Genomic DNA, 20215 nt, shown 5'->3' on the forward strand with positions numbered 1-20215 from the left:
TCCTGTCCGGCATCAATCCCCAGCTAGTCGAGCCTCTGGAGCGCTCGGCTGGCTGCTGGCTCGATGAGTTGCCAGCCATCCTCTGGAGTCTGCGCACGACTCCAAACAAGTCAATCGGCTTCACGCCTTTCTTCCTCATCTACGGTGCCGAAGCCGTCATCCCAACGGACATAGAGTTCGACTCCCCGCGAGTCACCATGTACACCGAGGAGGAAGCAGAAGAAGCACGTCAAGACGGCGTCGATCTGTTGGAAGAGGGCCGGCTGTTGGCACTCAGCCTGTCCAGCATCTACCAGCAGAGCCTGCGCCGATAGTACAACAGGAAGGTCAAGACAAGATCTTTCCAAGAAGGCGACCTTGTGCTCCGGCTGATCCAGCAAACAGCCGGCCAGCACAAGCTGTCGGCACCTTGGGAAGGCCCTTTCATCATCAGCAAAGTGCTGGGCAATGACTCCTACTACCTGATTGACGCTCAGAAGCCCCGAGCACGCAAGAGGGACGACTCCGGCAAAGAGACAGAGCGGCCATGGAATGCAAATCTCCTTCGAAGATTTTACAGTTGATGTAGTATGTACCACGCTACCTTTTGTATTAAAGTACCAAGACTTCGGGCCCCCCGAGACGAGCTCGGGGACTGCCCTCTTTTGTCTATGAGAAAAGAGTTATGCCTACGAGTATGTTACTCTTTGATTGCCGCTGGGCACCGGGCTCGACAGGTCGGCCCGGGGTCTTGCCGCCTTGCACTATGAAATGCTCCCTGCAACCGGACAAGTAGTGTGTGATGCCTAAGACGTCTCCTGTCAGAAGCCGCAGCTCGCAGAGTGACTGTACGGTGGGCAGGAGTAAGGAAGAATGGGCGTTCACATGAAAAATGGCTAAGGACTCAAAGCATCGAACATAGCTTAAAGCCAGCTTCCAGCCTTCCTTTTTTCTTTTCGCAAACAGACTATTAAGTAGTTGGCTCACCGCCTTCTATTCAACTTGCTAAAAAAAACTCTAAAAAGGCTATGTACTTGCCTTCCCAAAGTAGCCAAGCATTTGATCCAACGGCAATCCGCAGAGCGGCTGTCCGACTGGCAAGACAGGCAACTAAGGGAAAGCAGCAAAGGAAAAGGCCAAAAGAGCAATGAGCAAGAAAAGATAGAACTCGGATAAATATTTACATAGCATAGGCCCTTGGCCGAATCTTCGAGCAGAAGTTCAAAATACACCCCGCGGATGGAATTGTGCAAATTAACAAGTTCTTCAAGACTACTAAAGCAAATAAAATAAAGATAAGATGGCAGCTTAGGAAGCGGCAGACGGATTTGGAGGGTCGGAGGAGGCGGCAGCGTCAGGCGTTGGGGCGGCCGGCCGGGCAGTCTCGGCTTGATCGCCTCCGGCGGTAGTCGGCTCGGTCGCACGCGGCTCGTTGCTGGAGGCGCGGTCGAGCTGAGGCTGGCCGTCTGCTCCGTCTTCTGGTTCTTCCGCCTCGCCTCTGTCCTCCGCCTCGCCTTCCTCCTCGGCGCTGGAACCGATCACCTCCGCCGAGTCCTCGCCATAGTCTGGGTTCATCCCAAACCACTCTGGCGGTACCTCCTCGCCGTCTTCAGACCGCTCGGGGATGAAAATGCTGGTGTCGGTGTACTCGGCGATCGCCGCTGCACGCTTGATGAGGGCGTCTTTCGCGGCTGCCAGCTCCGGCTGGGCCTCTGACCGGAGTGTGGCCAGCCGGTCTAAGTCCAGCCCCGGATACCACGCCTTGACGAACTCCAAGGCCCGGCGCGCTCCAGCTCGGGCCGAGGAACCTTTCCAGGCTTCAAGACGACCAGCCGCGACCTCCGGCCAGTCGGCAGTCCGACTGGGGGTGCACGGAGCCTGCATGTCCGGCCACAGGGCGGCAATCGCCTGGGCACCGACACATTGAAGCCGGCGCAGCATCCGGTGAGTCGGCCGAAGGCGAGCCTCGATGCTCAGGATATGCTCATCAAGGGTTCGGGGGGCGTCGGCGGCGATCTCTGCACCTTCCGCCCTCCGACCTTCACGGTCAGCCTCGATGGCTTGGATGGCGGCCTGCTAGTGCCCAGGGAAGAAGTCTGCCAAGATGGAAGAAACGAAGAAACAAGTCAAAAATTAGGAGTCGGCATGATTTATAATCGGTAGCTCGAAGAAAGAAAGTAAAAGAAACTCACCATCAACAATATTTTCAATCTCATGGAAGCCGGAGGCCAGCATTGCCTCTCTGTCAGTCCAGGAGGAGCGCTCGCTCGTGAACTCGGCCAAGAGGGCGGTTTCCGCCTCTTCCCCCTTCTTCTGCGTCTTCGCAAGCAGCTCCCTCTGCTCTGCCAATTGAGTGGCCAGCAGATCGCGCTCTATGGCGAGCTTGCTGCACTCCTCCCCCTTGGCGCGCAACGCGGAGTTGGCTTCGCTCAGCTGCTATTGAAGAACAGCGTTGGCTTCTGAAGAGAAGGAAGAAAGAAGGCGTTAAGTCATCAATAAAGAAGGTCGCCGGGGAGATCCGGCCCGACTGCTCAGCAGTCGGCCCGAATCTCGGGGACTACAGCCCGCGGGTGCACCAGCGCGCCCCCGCAAAGAAGAAAAAGGACTTACTCCGGCTCTCCGACAGGTCGGCGGTCCGCTTGCCTAGCTCTTCAAGGTTGCGGTTGAAGGCGGTGACTCGGAGGTTGTGGTAGTCCTGCGACAAGCATTTCAGACAAAAATTAGTACCCGGAACTCACCAATTGGAGTTCCGGGCCGCCTGCTCAGCAGCCGGCCCGAAACTCGGGGACTACACCCAGTGGGTGCGCTGGCGCGCCCCCACAGAGAGGAACCAGAAAACAAGGACCAAAGAGAAAACATACCCGGACGGCTGCCCGCGATGCCAGGTACGCCTTGGTGTAGTTCTGGATGGCGTCGCCCTCAGCTCGAAGCTTCATTTGGACGTCCAGAAGCGCCCGGTTCAGCGGCCCTGTGCCGCCTCCCCGCACCCACCCAATGGGCGCGGTGCTCGTCGCTTCGGCATCCGGGATCGCCGAGCTGGCGGTGTCGGTCTCCAAGGGGCGTGGCGCCGAGGTCGCTTTCTCAAGACGGCGGCGCGTTGGCGAGCCGACTTGAAGGAGTAGCCTCGCCACGGCCTCGTCTTCAGTCGGCGGCACCGGAGGGTCCGCTGGTTGTTCGCCTTGCGCGCTCCCAGATAGCGGCGGAGGCGGCGGCGGAACGATCACGTCTGGTGTGGAGGAGTCGCCGCCTTCCTTCTCCATGACGGGGTTCTCGCGGCCGGCTTTCCCAGTCTGCCCCATGAACTCTGGAGGCGGCGGTGCAGAGTTCAGCGGGGTGACGAACACCGCCGATTGGCGGTGCGTGGCCTCCTCGGCCTGCCGCTTCGTCGCGGCGACGGCTTCGGCCTCCGCCAGTTTCTTCTTGGCGGAGGCCTCCTCCTTATCGGCATCCACCTTCTCCAGGCGGGCGGCCTCTTCCTCGTTGCGCTTCTCCTGCGCGTTCCGCTCCGTCGCCTCCCGGAGGTCAGCAGCGGGGTCAATCCGCCGAGTGGTGGCGGACGTCTCCGCTGACCCCATGACGGAGGCGGCGACGACCCTCTCAAGAGTGAGGGGAGCCCTGAAGCAAGGGAAGCGAGTAAAAGACTCAGACAAAGCCATAAAGAAAGAATAAAGCGTTGAGACAGAATACTCACGCGGAGACCAGTGGCGGCTTCTTCACTTCCTTACGGAAGCGGATGGCCTTCACAGCCGCCTCGTCCCGCCGGGTCGCCGCAGCCGAAATCTTGGGCTTCTTCGGTCGACTGCCGAACAAAGTCGGCACGGCCCTGCGCTTCTTCCCGCCGCCTGGAGCACCCAACGCGGCAGAAGAGCCCGCGCCGGGATGGCTGGCTCCTAGCCGGGGGCGAGGGGAGCGACCTCCTCATCATCGTCAGGCCAGTCCTCCAGATTGGCCCCAAGCCGCGGGCCGCCTCCTCCTTCGGCATCATCTTCCAAAGCCGCCGCCCCCAGATCGGGGTCGTCAACGTCGCTCTCCGCCCGATCGGTAAGGAACTCGCGGGCCGGCCCCGAGGTGCCAGCTGGTGGATGGAGGAGGGGATTCTGACCAAAACCGATTGGTCAGGTCGCACAAAATAGACTCGGCAAGAAAGAAGACAACTCAAAGAAGAAAGAAAGGGAAACTCACTGTAGGTGGGGGGTTGGCGCGGGAGTACGGCTCCTTGCCGAACAGCCAGTCCTCCAACAGCTTGCTGTCCGAGAGGTAGTTCACCATGTAGGCCACCTCCTCGTGAGGCATGTCCTTGGTGCACATCCGACTCGGGTCACGGCGCCCGCTCATTTGGCATATCATGTGGGGGCGGCCTTGGAGCGGGAGAACTCGGCGCGCCACGAAGGCGGCCAGCAGGTCCGGACTAGTCAGGCCCTCCGACTGTGTCAGCACTCGAAGTCGTGTGACGGCGCCGGCTCCCGCAAGCGTCAGCGACTTGGCCCGGTACGACCAGTTGGGCAGTCTCCTAGCCGGCGGGCCGGCTTCAAAAGCCGGCAGGTTGACCCAATCGCCCCCCCGCGAAGACGCTCTTCACGTAGAAGTATGATCACTGCCACATCTTCACCGACTGTATCAGCTTGATGGTGGGGAAGGGGTTGTCGACTCCCGATCTCCGCCCGGCGATGAACGCGCCGCATTGAGCCGGCACGCCTGCAGTCTAGGTGTCGAGCTTGTAGTAGAAGAACTCCCCCCAGAGCTCGAGGATGGGGAGGACTCCGAGGAAGCCTTCGCACAAGGCCACGAAGGAGGACAGCAGCACCACCGTGTTGGGCATGAGGTGGTGCGGCCGGAGGCCGTAGAACTCCAGAAAAGAGCGGAAGAAGTTGCTCGCCGGCAGCCCCAATCCGCGCAGGCAGTGCGAGCGGAAGATGACCCGCTCGCCCTCCTCCGGCGCTGGGGAAATCTCCTCCCTCGGTGCAAGACGCACCCGCACGTAGTCTTCGCCGGGGAGCCGACGAGTCTTGCGAAGGAACTCGATGTGGTCATCGTGAACTTCTGAGCCGTCCCAGGTGCCGGAACGCATCGAGGGAGGCGCGGCGGCAGAAGAAGAACTCATCATGAGCTGATCGCCGCGGCGTTCGTCAGAGCTTGGGCACACGGCGGGGCGAGGAAGAAGAAGAAGGAGCAGAGCAAGGAGTAGCGGGAAGGAGGGGCGCGCGTGCTCTCTCGCTCCCCCCCCCCTCCTCCCCCTACTTATAGCCTCATGGGCTGCGAAGCCGAGGGGGCGGTCGTGGGATTTACTGCGCCCACAGCCCCATGACCCCCACGTTTCCACGACAAAGTTACTGCGCGCAGTAACTCCACGGGAATCCCAACCGTCCGCCTGGGCCACAGCGGATCCGCTCGGGCGCCGAGGCACGGTAGTGGCGGGCCCCGCCTACGGGCCTGTCCCGTCACGCGCGTAGGCTGGCAGACTGGCCCGGCCGCGTGTTATCATGTGACAGGCCCGGAACGGGCGGCGGCTTGGAGGCTTAGCCAACACGCTACTTGGATCCCCCCATGACGTTCGAAATACTGTGCAAGTCAGAGTTGGGCGGATCCGACTCCTTCTAGTCGGCCCGGCGGAAATCAAGCGAGAACCATGTGTCGAGCACCCGGAAAGAGAAACTGCTGAGACTTCTTGGCCGACCGTCCGCGGCGCCTCACCAGCTTCGGGGACTACTGTCAGAGTAATGGGCCACGGGTAGGCTAACCCGAGCCCCAGAACCTTTCAAGACATCGGGGCTGGCTGCGCCGCTCAAGACCCCAGGACGAAGAGCCGCCTTCTGAGAAGTCGGCGGCAAGGCGACCGACTGCCCACTCGCGGCCGAGTCCCGGGGACGACTTCAGGATAAGCCGACTCCTGACTGGCGACTTCCAGAGAAGCCGGCCTTGGGGAGTCGGCCCACGACTCCAGCAAAACCCCATGTCCTCATCAAGAGGGACAGGACAGGGGAGTGGCTACAGTGAAGACTGCTCCCACCCCTTTCCAAAGGCAAGCATGGTCACAGTACGCCGTACCCGCGGAGATCTCCGTGCGGCGTGGCACTGTCGCCATGCCGGCCCTGACATCAGCACCGGTGGACCGAATCATGCGCCCACGACGGCTTGTCTATACGACCTTTGCACGGCCGGTCCCACCGGCTAGTGGGATCCCAGAAGACGGCTAGTGCGCCACAAGTCGGACCCGTCGGGAGTCGGCCCCCGAGAGTCGGCCGGCTCCTCCCCCGGGGCCCACGCGCCATTAACCAGATGTGATGAAGAGTGGCAATAGCAATCGCCCGCCAGGCGGCGGGGCTGTTGCCACAACTCCATGACGGAGCTCGCGTCATTAGAAGCACGGCTACAGTAATCAGCAGCCGGTAAGACCCGCCCGCGGCGGACGCGGCCTGTCGGCTCCGTACCTAGCCAGTCGGCGGGCCCCAGCAGTCGGCGGAGAAGACGGAGGCCGGACGCACTGACGGCTGGGCCCGCGCCCAGCCGGATTACCATTGTACCCCTGGGGGTAGGCCTATATAAACCCCCCAGGGCACCCATGCAAAGGGTGGGCATCCATTAGCTCTAGACCAGATCATATAGAAGGGAGAGAGCTAGCCTTGCCCTCTCCTACCTCCAGAAAACAGCTCAAGGAGCAATCGTGTAAACACTTTGCCATAGTGATCATGCGGAGACCCCGTAGAGCAGCAGTAGGGGTACTATCTCCCCGGAGAGCCCTGAAGCTGGGTAAGATTCGCCGGCGTGCATGTCTACGCCTTATCCCGTTTCCAGGCACCGGCGACGTTCTACTCGCCCCCACCATGATAAGCCATCCTTTGGCATATATCGCACCCAACCCCCGACACCTTCTCAAGAAGTGAATCCCATCCATTATCCCTTAGTTCTTGCAGCTCATTCCTTCTTGACTTCACACATGGGATGTCATTTCAAGATGTCTTGATCCTTCCTTTGTAAAGACTGCGACAAAGTATTTGCATTTCCTAATATATGCAACATCATGTGCAAATAAAAAACAAAATCAAAGGTCTCAAAATATGATACAAGACCACATGCCTGACATTTCTTATCACTTTTGCCTTCTTTCTCAACATATTTCAGAACAGACTTAACTGATAGGAAAATTTTTACTAGACTTGAAAGAGTCCTATAGTGTGAGCCCCAACGTGTGTCACCGGCTCTTTGAAGAGTTTGTTCTTGATTTAGCCCTGTGCCAGTGCTAATCTGCCCACGACCTATGGCTTTTATTACCTCCTCTCGATGTTTCTCTCTAATCATATCCTTTCTTTTGCAAGAAGCTCCAACCACATTGAATAAAATTGAGATCACGTAAAAACGGCAATATCATCATGCTTCTTTGATACTGCCACAATAACCAACTAGAGCTGGTGAGCAAAATAGTGCACATAATACGCTGACTTATTCTCTTGCATAGTCTTTGCTTTCAAGCCATTAAACTCACCGCGCATATTACTAGCCCCATCATAGCATTGGCCTCTAACCTGCTTTATGCTTAATCCAATATCAGTGAATATTTTTTGAAGAGTAGCCTTGAGACAAGTTGCTGATGTTTCCTTCACATGTTCAATTCCAACTAACCGTTCAATGATAAATCCACGCTTGCTAAGATATCTCAAAACAATTGCCATTTGCTCTTTGTCAGACACGTCAGCGGCTTCATCAATCAACAAACTAAATACATCACCTCCAATTTCTTCAATAATAGAATATAAAGTTATCTGCACAAAATATAATTAACTTATTAGAGAACATTTGTTATTTGCAAGAAAACATAAATAGAGGTAATTAAATTTGATGTTACCTTTGCAAAATAATTTGCAATTTCCTTTTGAATATCTCCACATACCCACTTCTAGTTTTTTGGATCATTCCCAAGAACTACATTTCGTATAGCTTCATTCTGGTTTGCCAAAGTATGTACCAACTCTCAAAATTTTTGCTTATTTTTTGGCTCCTCTGATTCATCATGGCCTCGGAACGCTAAGCCTTGATGCAACAAGTATCTCACCGAATCAATGGAAGCATCAAGCCGGATTTTGCTTTTTTGTAAGATTGGTTTGCTTATCAAGAGCAACATGAATTGACTGATGTTGATTCATCAAAGCATCACATCTTTTTACTGCTACATTATGAAAGCTATTAACATTGCCCTTACCCTCATGAGTATCTAGTCTGCTTTTCCTGTTCCAACCGTTCCAGCCGTTAATTGCAAATGCATCACTCCCAGCTTGCCCCTCATTGTAAACTCTGAAAAGGTAGCAACACAAACAAAAGGCCTTATGCACGTTGTCACTGTACTCAAGCCAACGATCATATTCACTAAACCAATCTGGATTAAATCTCCATTGAGTATCACCAATCTCCCTTTGCAAGTAATCAAAATTAGATGGTGGCTCTCTCTTTGAAGGTGCAAGCCCTGCTGGAGCTACTGAAGTGTTCGTGGAAGGAAGACCCTTCATCAAAGTCTGTCGTGTTTTCCTGCTTCCAGAAGATGTTGATTCTGCTCGAAGGGCCACTGAAAAGAGCATGCTTCAAAATACTACGTCTTGACGGCACCATGAGCGTGAAAGGGTGGTCAGACGTTATAAAGCAATTTGCGGTCGTCGGCCCCGATGCCCCAACCGTACTGCTGGAGCTGGTGTAAACCTAACAGCAGCGTCGACAATGTACCTGTTTGACCCCTGGACCCTGGTGGAACCCCGGGACGGAGGAGCGGGCAACGGACCGGGTGCACCGGATCGGGCAGAAGAAAGCGGTGAAGGTGGTGCGGCTTATTGTGAAGAACATTGTCGAGGGAGAGGGTCCTGAAGCTCCAGGAGAGGAAGAAGCGGCTGATCAACGGCGCGTTGAGGAAGAAAGGAGGCACCAAGGAGGACAAGGAGACGCGCCTTGAGGAGCTGCGCATTATGCTGGGATTTCAGCCATAGTCTGATAGAGTGGTACTTTTGCGCTACGCCCTGAGTCCCAGGGCATGTTGCTGCATGGAGATAATTGCAAGAAGCTACCACACTTCGGCAAGTTGTAACGGATCAGTACTACTAGTCATTTTTTTGCATGTTAGTACCATCTCACAGCCTAAGTGTTGCAAAACGGTCTAAGCCACCTGTAAATGCATATTGACGGTGTATCTGACCACTGGAACCCGTGTATCAGGGGCTGACGTGACATGTTCTTTTAAAAAACAACCCTTACTTTTTATTTAATCATGCATATATCCTTTATTTGTCAAAAAAGGTCTTGCCACAAGAACCTCTTTTCAAAGAACCTCTTTTCAAAATAACCTCACGCGCACGTCCCGCCGGGATTCAAACTCGCACCGTGCGGTTCGACGAGGAAGCTCGCTGCCGCTGCCCTGCTGCTCCTTTTCCGTCAAACTGCACGCGTAAGCTTATTTATACTTTGCGCCATTCGTTTTTTTACAAAGTAGAAAATCGCGCGACCGTCCACCGGAATCGATCCCGCCGAGTCGTTCGCCGTGCGCGCTTGCTGCCTCTGCCACACGCCATCCTATGTGTCAACTAGTACGTGTATACGTCTTTAAACTCCGACCCGTCCCGGTTTTTATACGATACTAAAATATATTATATGTTCCTCAAGTCATACAATTAAAAAAATGTTTGCCGCATCGTTTAATATGTATATTGAACATTTTTAATATACAATGATCTTATTTAAATATACGATATCATATTATAAAAACTTTATCGTATATATATTGAACATTTTATAATATACAATGTCTATATATATGTGTGTGTATGATTTTTATCAATATATGTTACGCACACTACGTTCGGTCTGAAGAATAAACCTGTTGGTCTCTGCATTGTTTTTGGGTTGATGTTCAATTTTTTTAAAATTACTCTGAAAGGTAGATAAAGTGTTTGTGCATTTAAAAAATGTTCAGAACATTTTTCGGAAAAGTTGAAATCATTTTTAAAAATTGTAAATGTATTTTATAAAATTGTTTTTCATGCATTATAAAATTTACTACAATTACACAATAATTTTTAGTACATGTTATCAAATTTTTGAGTAATTGTGCATTAAAAAAATACAACAAATATACACGGTAACTGTGAGTTGCCCATATAATTTGTTTAGTTGTGTATTTGAAAAATATAGTGAGGATGCATGGTAGTTGTGCATGCGTGTGGTTCTGAGTGAAGACACGTAAAATTTTCTGAACATTTGTTTTTTTACTCACATATTTTTTTAAAATGTGCTGGCCTCACTGGGCCGTGGTTGGGCCATCCTGCAGCCCATGCAACGCTGCTCGTCTAGTTCCAGCGGATCGGATCGGGGACGAGGCACACAGGCGGCAGGGTTTGAATCCAGCAACGGTTCCGGCGACCGCGCCGCCCTTAGCCCTCGGGGCCTAACACCAGCCCCTGCTCCGGCGAGCCAGCCGTTGCTCCGCTGCACCGGCGAGCCAGCGTCTGGGCACCGGCGAGCCAGCGATGGTGCTCCGGCGAGGGGAGGCCGGCGAGGTCGAGGCAGCGGGGCTTTTGAGTGACTAGATTTACAACGAAGGTGTTTTCTGCAAAAAAAAATGCCAGGTTGGCTCCTGACACACGGGTCTCAGCGGTCAGATACACCATCAATACGTGTTTATATCTGGCTTCGACCGTTTTGCAACACTTAGGCTATGAAATGGTACTAACATGCAAAAAAATGACTAATAGTACTAATCCGTTATGATGTGTCGAAGTGTGGTAGTTCCTTACAATTAACTCTGCTGCATGCATGTAATTTTGTCCCGTGTGGTGAACATGCATAAGCGCAAGGGGGAGGGAGACCCGTTTTGCATAACCTGTGGCTGTAGCATCTCGTATCAGTGCAGGAGTAGGGAATAGGAGTGTAGGAATTTAGGAAATTCCTGCATACATACATAGGATAGGTGTATGAATATGTATGCCTGTGAATGTGGTGCTGCTACACAGTAAACAAGTCCAGTTAATGTTATGAAGGGGTGGTGAAAGATACCATGGTGTGTAATCTGATGTCGTGCGTGTTGCTGGTCGTTTTTTGATGGGACCGGCTAGAGATCAATCAACTGAAAAACGAAATGGGTCAGTCGTTTGACCCGGATTTGTTTCAGTCAATTTGCTCCTAGTGGGAATTGGAGGGACAGAGCGAGGGACAGAGTGTTGCATGAGTCGGTCTTGAGAGTCCATCCGTGGACTTTCTTATTCAATATTTTTGTGCTCTTTCTGATCAAACTCCTAATTGGAATAAATCTACCATTCTCTTTAGCAATCATGTTTCTCAGAATATTATTAATGATATTAAGCAAGTTTTTCTTGTTGCTAATCTTGATGCTAATTTCACTCATCTTGGTCATCCTCTAATTCTGCCTGCTAAGAATAGGGGTGCTGCTTATAACTTTGTTTTGAATAAATTTTTAAATAAGCTCCCCTCTTATAAAGCTAACATGCTATCTCATGCTGCCCGTCTTGAACTTATTCGCTCTGTCTTTTCTGCTATCCCTGTTTACTATATGGAAAACATTCTGTTTTCAAAAAAAATTATTGCCAAGCTCACTTCTATCATTAGGAATTTTTGGTGGACAGGGATTAGAGAAATAGATTCTAAGAGGAGTCTTTGTCTCAGAGCATGGAAGGATATTACCAACTCCAAGTCTGAAGGTGGTCTTGGAATCGGAAATCTAAAAGCCATCAATGAGAGTCTTATTCTTGCTGCGGCTTGGAGGTTGGCTAAAAACCCCTCCTCCCAATTATATTGTGTTCTTCAAGCCAAATATTTTTCTACCACTTCTATTTGGAGAGCTACTAATAATCCACCTAAATCTGCCTTTTGGTCTTCCATTTTAAAAATGCTTCCTAAACTTAAAGAGCATGCCTTCTATCAACTCACCCAAGGTAATGTTTCTATTTGGAGCATGCCTTGGTGCAATCTTTGGAACTCTATTCATGATTTTCTCATTCCTCAACCATCAGGCTTTATTTATCCCTCCTTGGTTAGGGATCTTTGGCAGCCTGAGCAAAGGCAATGGAACCGTCAGCTCATTTTCTCTCTTTTTCAGCAACCTTTGGCTACTCAGATTATCAACATTGATATTCTTGATGATGATAATGCTGATATTCTTTGTTGGCCTTTGGCTCCTAATGGTATTTGCTCTTCCAAAGCTGCTTATAAACTTTGCTTACAAGACATTCATACTAATCCTAGAACTGCTCCTCTAGATGTTCCTTTGGATTTGAAAGCTTTTCTTAAAACTATTTGGAAGAAGAAAGATTTATTGCCCAAGGTTAAAACTTTTGCTTGGAGGATGCTTAGCAAAGCTTTGCCCACAGGAATGAGAGCAGGCCATTTTTCTATTCACATTTCGTAGAATTGTTGTAGATGTGCTCAGCAAGAAGATGAGTTTCACCTTTTCTTTCTTTGTGACTTTGCTAGAGCGGCCTGGTTCTCTGCTCCTTGGTTTCTTAGATTTGACATCCTTGTGCAAGGTCACTCTTCAATGCATTCCCTTCTGATTCACTTTGCTTCTGTGGGCCATCCTTATGCATCTTTGCAAAATATTTTCAATTTTATGTGGTGCATTTGGAAGGCTAGAAATGATTTCCTCTTTGAGAGGAAATTTTCTTTTCCCTACCAAATTAAAATTGCTGCTACTAGTTTGAATAATATTCTCCAAGAGGAGATTCTGCCTTCTACTAATATTCAGTCTTTGCAGGCTTCTCAACCTGATAATTCTCCTCTTCCTAAGCAAGGCAATACTCTCAAATCAGACCTTCTCATTAATGGTGCTAAAGTGTTTTCTGATGCTGCTTTCAGAACTTCTAGAGTTTCAGGATTTCAGCAAGGTCAATTGCGCACAGGTGTGGGAGTTTACTTTTGTCTTCCTTATTCTAATAGAGAAATAAATATTCAGGTTCAAGCTTCAGGCCCTCCGACGGACACTCCTCTTCAAGCTGAAGCAATTGCTCTTGCTTGTGCAGCTCAATTGGCGGCTTGCCTTAACATTCAAACTCCTACTTTTTTAACCGATTCTCTTTCTCTTGCCACTGTTGCTGCTGCTAGGAATATTGCTCACTCTTCCACTCCTTGGAATATTAGAAAAGAAGTGGCTTCTTTTGTAAACTCTACTTCTAATCTTAATCCCCAAGTTTTTCATATTTCTAGGAATTTGAATGGGGTGGCTCACAATTTAGCTCATCAAGTTTTTCAAATGGCTGGAGGACCTACACTCAATTGCTCTTCTCACTCTCATGTCACTGAATCATGTCCTGTAGCTGCCTCTCTTGTTGATTTTAATTTTGTAGGAATTCAGCTTCATAAGGTGTATTGCTTTTAGGAGAAAGTTGATAGCTCTGGGAAGTTCCTCATCTCAACATGATATGATGGTCTATACTCGGTTGTTGGAAAGAAGGAGATTGCTGTCAAAGCTGGAATTTTCTTTTCCCCTTCTCTTCCTTTGTTTCTTAGGACATGCTATTCTTCAGCAAGGATCTTGTTCCTTGCTCTCTCATATGTCTTTATTCAGTTCTTCTTTCTTTACATCCGCAGTTCTTCTTTCTCTTTATTCTAGCAGATGGTGTAATCTTGACTGTAAAATGTTCTGTGAGCTGAATATATTGGTACCTTCGGGTGCCTTTCTCTGTTCAAAAAAAGAGAGTCCATCCGTGCATGATCTGTAGTGTTGCTTAGTTCTGGTTGGCGCGGAACTGAATCAATCATTTGTTTACTTCCATGTGATGCATGCATGCACACAACCGCACTATCACATAAGCAATATTAGTTCATTAAGCACCGGTGATTAGCATTTTATTAATCACATGGTAAACAAGCCGTCACAGCCATTATCCGAACGGCAACGCAATGTGTTTTGTGCAATCATTAGTGACTATATGTGTAATGAAAAAGGAAATTTTTTCAAAACTTGCATACAATTTGCACTGAAATTGCATTTTTTGAAATATGAAAAGAATAAAGCATATGATAGTGCATTTTTCGCATTCTACTATAATTTACACATAGTGTAAATAAAATAATGTATTTCCTTTAAGAAGAAATAAAATTAAAAACAACTTGCGCACAACTTTGTACTGATATTGCACTTTATCGTTATATGCAAAAATAATCATATAATCACAAATTTTTGGCACATACTATATAGTATTTGGTCCTATATAATTACACCCAGCCAAAAACCCACATAAAACAAAAAAACCAATAAAGAAAAAAGGAAAAAGAAAAACACATGGAAACAGAAAAACGGAAATAAAAAATAAAGCAAAACTGAGCATATTATAGTGAGATTTTCGCAAAAAAAGTATTTAGTAATGGAGTAGTGACATTGTTATTACCCTTACAAAAGAAAAGAAATGAAAACTAAAACAAAATTAAAAATTGATTTTTTCTATGAAAGAATGAATTTGTGGCATTGGTATTATCCTTTCAGGAAAAAAACTAAAAAATCAAAATAATGAAGTTTTCTAAGAAAGAATGAAAGCCTTTAAGAAGAAAGAAAATAAAAAGGAAAAAACTTCAAAACTTGCACACAACTTGCACTGATATTACACTTTTTGAAATATGCAAAGAATAAGCATATAATAGTGCATTTTTTGAATTCTGCTATAATTCCTACAGAGTGTAACTAAAATAATCTATTTCCTTTAAGAAGAAAGACAACTAAAAAAACTTGCGCACAACTTTGCATCGAAATTACACTTTATCGTAATATGCAAAAATAATCATATAATCATGAAATTTTGGCACATACTCCCTCCGTTCCGAATTACTTGTCGCAGGTATGGATGTATCTAGATGTATTTTAGTTCTAGATACATCCATTTCTACGACAAGTAATTTGGAATGGAGGAAGTATTATATAGTATTTATTTGTATATAATTACACTTAGCCAAAACCCCACAAAAAACAAAAATAACAAATAAAGGAACGAAAAAGGGAAAAAGAAAAATCCATAGAAACATAAAACAGAAATAAAAAAGTGAAGCAAAAAATACCTTTAAATAGGAAGAAAATGGTATAAAAAACTAGAGCAAAATAATGAAAAAAAAATTGCACAGAATCTGCACATAAATTGCGCTTTGTTATAATATGCAAGAATAAACACATAATAGTGAACTTTTCGCAAAAATGAAAATTTTCTAAAGAGAGAATGAATTTGTAGCATTTGCATTTGATCCATGGTGTCTCTACTTTTCCGGATGAAAATAATGAATTAGTGGTACCGGTATTACAGTTTAAGAAGAAAGAGAAGTGAAAAAAGACAATAATGACAAAATTTGCACACCGTTTGAATAGAAAAATTACTTTTTTAAATACGCAAGAACAAGCACAAATAGAGAAATTTCACAAAACATAATCCTAGGTAGGAATGAATTAGAGGTATTGCTATTACCCTTAAAGAATAAAGAAAATGAAATAAAAACTTAAAGAAAATTAAAATAGTTAAGTTTTTTAAGAAAAAATGAATTAGTGTCATTGGTTCCCCGTTAAGAAGAAAGGACCAGAAAATAATAAAACAAATAATGAAATATTTGGCAAACAATTTGCACAGAAGTTGTGCATTTTTATAATATGCAGGAATAAGAATATAATAGTGTAATTTTCAGAAAAGGGAAGTTTCCTGAGAAGAAATGCAGCATTGGTATTATTACCAAAGAATGAAGGAAATAAAATAATACTGAAAAACCGGAATACCAAAGTTTTCAAGAAAGAATGAATTAGTAGCTTACATATTACTCTTTAAGGAAAAAATAAAATGAAATAAAAACTAGAACACAATCAAAATAATGAGGCATTCCATGGAAGAATGAATTATTAACATTGGTATTACCCTTTAAGAAGAAGAAATAAAATAGAAACTAAAACAAAAAAAGTAAGTTTTCTAAGAAAGAATTAATTAATGTCATTAGTATTACCCTTTAACAAGAAAAATTAATTAATTGAAATAAGGAAGAATGAATTAGTAGCAACTTTAAAACCCATTGAAAATTTAGGAAAAAATGTTTGCAAAACTTGCACACGACTTCGCTCTTACATTACACTTTTTTAGTACGCAAACAATAATCATATAGTAGTGTAGTTTTTGCATATGTTGCAAATTATTTATGTGTGTACATTACACTCACCCAACATCCCAAAAAATATCCACAAAATAAAAATAAAACCAACTAACAAAGAGAAACAGAAAAAAAACAAAAAGCACATAAAAACAAAAAAAATATTAAAAAACGAAGGGAGAGAATCAGGGATGGATCACACAGTTAATGGGCTTCGGCCCAGAAGGAAGTCGATTGACCCAAATAAGGGGTCAGTCAAAAAAAGAAGAAGCCCACACAACAAACAACACAGGTCAGGAAAAAAACGTAGCACGAATCTTAAAGAAAAATCCAACGGCCACAAAATCGGTTAACCCAAAAATGAAATTTCAGCTGACTGACATGTAGCTAAAGTGAATTGAAATTCCATGACAATGATGGGAGACATGTCTTGGGCTGGGAATGCTTATGATGCGGTAGAAAGGATGCAGAGCCTGAGGGAGGGAGCACAATTTGAGTGTCTATGCTTACATAGATAAATTTGAGGTTTGCATGGGATTGGCTAGGAGGAACCATCTGAGAGAGAATTTTCTGATCAGATTTCTTCTGATCTTGAGTGTTTTCCTTTTCTCTAGTCAGAAACTCCTAGCAAGCCCTTGTTGGTTTTCCTCTGCATCAAGCCTCCCCTCTGCTTTTTCACGCTGCCATTGCATGTTCAAAGGGTCAAAGATAAGGCAGTATGATGACTTGATGAGACGCCCGGAATAGCAAAACTTGCCACTGTCATCACTCATTTTCGCTGAGAGAGATGCATCATTCGTAGCCAGTTTCAGACTCGCCGTACCGGATGAAGCTACGCGGAAGGCTCCGGCCAAAGCCAAAGCAGCTCTATTTGCACAAGGCTCGGCCTTGCCTTTGGGAACAGTACGCGTTTCGTGTGCTCAGTCCTCCTGCGCTGCTGCTACAAGCACCACCATCGCAGTTGCCAGCGCTCCCACCAGCGCGCGCACGGACCGAGACCGGCAATGGCGAGCTCGGCGCCTCCCTTCCTCCTCCTCCTCCTCCTCTTCGTCCTCGTCGCCGCCGCCGCGGCCTCGGAGGAGCGCCCGCGCGTCACCCCCACCTTCATCCACTGCCACCCGGCGCAGGCAACCGCCAACGCCAGCAGCGCCAAGAACGCCACGGCGTTCCAAGCCAACGTGATGCCCCTCCTCGCCAAGCTCCCCTCCGCCGCCGCGCCCATGGGCTTCGCGTCCCTGGGGTCCGCCGGAGTGGTCGGACGCGACCGCGCGTTCGTCCGCGGGCTCTGCTTCGGGCACGCCACGCCGTCCCAGTGCCGCGAGTGCCTGGCCGCCGCGGCCAAGAAGCTCGCCGACGCCTGCGGCGCCCGCGGCCGGCGCGCCGGCGTCTGGACGGACGGTTGTTTCGCGTCTTACGCCGACGCGAACGACTCCTCGCCCTACTCCGACAGCTTCCGCGCGCGCATCATCTCCGGCGCCGCCGCGCTCACCACCAGCACCTCCTACGAGCTGCAGAGCCTCGCCGACCTGGCGTGGCGCACGGGGCCGGTCGTGGCCACCAGCGCCGGACTGGAACGCCGCGACGAGCGACTACAGGAAGAACAGCACGGTGCGCGTGCTGGCGCAGTGCGCGCGGGACCGCACGGCGGAGGAGTGCGCGTGGTGCGTCCAGTACTCGGCGCGGGTGGCGGAGACCTGCGCCTGGTCCTGGTGCCCCCGGCACTCGGCGCGGGCGGGGGACACCTGCTGCTGGGGCCTCGACGCGTGGCGCGACGGCGTGGCGGGCGCCGTCGTCGGCTTCGACTGCTACCTGCGCTTCGACGTCGCCGTCGCCACCGCCACTTCCACTGCGCCGGCGCGGGTGCCCCTGCTACAAAGGCTCGGCGAGCAGAGCACGCTGCACGCTCTCGTCTTCATCTTCTTGGCTATGGGTTGATTGGAGCAACGAACCGGCCGCTGGGCGATCTGCAGCAACAACGTACCACTCCAGTAGTCTAGTCCGGGACAAGAGTCAGGACACCATCTCATTTCATTTCCATTGTGCGTCGTCTGTAAATAATCGTGCACTAATGGAGGAGTAGTACTAGTACCGACTGTTGATGCCGGAGTGGACGATCCAGAAACGATAATCAAGCCTAATTAGTCGTTCCGTACCGCGCGTCCGCCGACGCGTAGTGTGTTCCGCCGCCGGGGCGAGCACTTCCCGGCGAGGTCCACCTCCAACACCTGGGATCATGTGCCACGAGTACAGGAAGGCGCACAGGGGGCATGCTTTATTTTCGAGATGGCTTGCTTCTTTTTTGGGGAAAGGAGTGACCACGCCGACACAGAATAAACAAAATCGACAAAAAAATCAAAAAAATTACAAAATCTAGGAGAAATATTGACAAAAGTTTTAAGTGATTGCAAAAGTTCGTCACAAATCACATTCCTAAAAGGCGTGGCAAAAAAAATCAGTACTCTGAAAATGCTACTTTCGAAAGCATTTTAGAGCACTAAATTTGTTTTTTCTACCACGCCTTACAGGAATGTGATTCCATTACGAGTTTTTGCAAGCACCTAAAACTTTTGTCAATGTTTCTTTAAAAAAATTGGATTTTTGTAAAAAAAAATAATTTTATTGTTCACCGAGCTCATTTGAGCTCGGGAGCAGAAAGACACTTTCGTGACCACACTCATGTTGCCCCAGCCGGTTGGGGCTGGATGAACAGGACCCCATGAAGGCTGGAGGAAGTCGACGATGGATGAGCAGTAACCAGTGGAGCCTCGAGGAAGTTGACGGTGGATGAACAGTAGCCCATGGAGTTGAAAGTGCGTTATATCGACTAGAGGGGGGGTGAATAGGCGATTTTTATGAAAGTCTTCAAAACGTGGAAGTTATGAAGACAAACGATAGAAATAAACCTATTACCATGCAGCGGAAGGTAGACTACACTAGACAAGCCATAGTCAAGTATTCAATGAAGTGAAAGCACAATGACTTAATAGCAGCAATGTAGTAAGGATCAGGTAGGAAGATATTATGAAGCCATACAGAGCATGCAGTCACTCAGTGAAGACAAAAGATAGTGCGAACATACAATGACTTCACAAGGAGTAACAGTAAATAAAGGGAAGGGAAGATGAAACCAGTAACTCGTTGAAGACAATGATTTGTTGGACCAGTTCCAGTTGCTGTGACAACTGTATGTCTGGTTGGAGCGGCTAGGTATTTAAATCTTAGGACACACAGTCCCGGACACACAGTCCTGAACACGCAGCTCAGGACACCCAGTCCTCACCGTATTCCCCTTGAGCTAAGGTCACACCGACCTCGCCCAATCACTCTGGTAAGTCTTCAAGGTAGACTCCCAAATCTTCACAGACTTTGTTCACCGGCAATCCACAATGTCTCTTGGATGCTCATAACGCGACGCCTAACCGGCTGGATGATGCACAGTCCTCAAGTGTAATAAGTCTTCAGATCACACAGACAAGAAGACTTAAGTGATGACCAATTCTCTCTGGCTCTGAGAGGTTAGGGCTTTATCCTCGCAAGGAATTCTCTCTCAAAGACTTCGAGGTGGGTTGCTCTCAAACGACAAAAGCCGTATTCTCAATCTGAACAGCCAACCGTTTATGGTTGTGGGGGTGGGCTATTTATAGCCACTTGGCAACCTGACTTGATTTGTCCGAATTGACCCTGGGTCACTAAGGAACTGACACGTGTTCCAACGGTCAGATTTCAAACTCACACGGCAACTTTACTTGGGCTACAAGCAAAGCTGACTTGTCCGACTCTGGACAAGATTCGCTCTCATAGTCTTCACTCGAAGACATAGGTTTTTGGTTAGGCATCACTTCAGTCAGTCTGACTGGTTCTCTTGGACCCCACTTAACAGTACGGTGGTTCCTATGACTCAACACAAAAGAAAAAGAACTACGAAAGATCTAAGTCTTCGAGCTCCATAGGCTTCATGTGGTGTCTTCTCTTGTCATAGTCTTCAATGTGAATATCTTCATATACCACCTTTGACTTCAATGTCTTCATACATTTTTAGGGGTCATCTCTGGTAGGAAAACCGAATCAATGAGGGACTTCTACCTGTGTTATCCTGCAATTCTCACAAACACATTAGTCCCTCAACTAGGTTTGTCGTCAA

The 20215-nt window shown here is 48.3% G+C and overlaps 1 pseudogene; it reads left to right on the forward strand.

Annotated features, from left to right (window-relative positions):
* The first annotated feature begins 17024 nt into the window (after positions 1–17024).
* Positions 17025–18180, forward strand: LOC147984248 (uncharacterized; annotated as a pseudogene).
* The last annotated feature ends 2035 nt before the right edge of the window (positions 18181–20215 follow it).

Source organism: Triticum urartu, chromosome 2A (assembly GCF_056163025.1).
Source record: "Triticum urartu cultivar PI428250 chromosome 2A, HENAU_Tu73, whole genome shotgun sequence".
Lineage (NCBI taxonomy): Eukaryota > Viridiplantae > Streptophyta > Magnoliopsida > Poales > Poaceae > Triticum > Triticum urartu.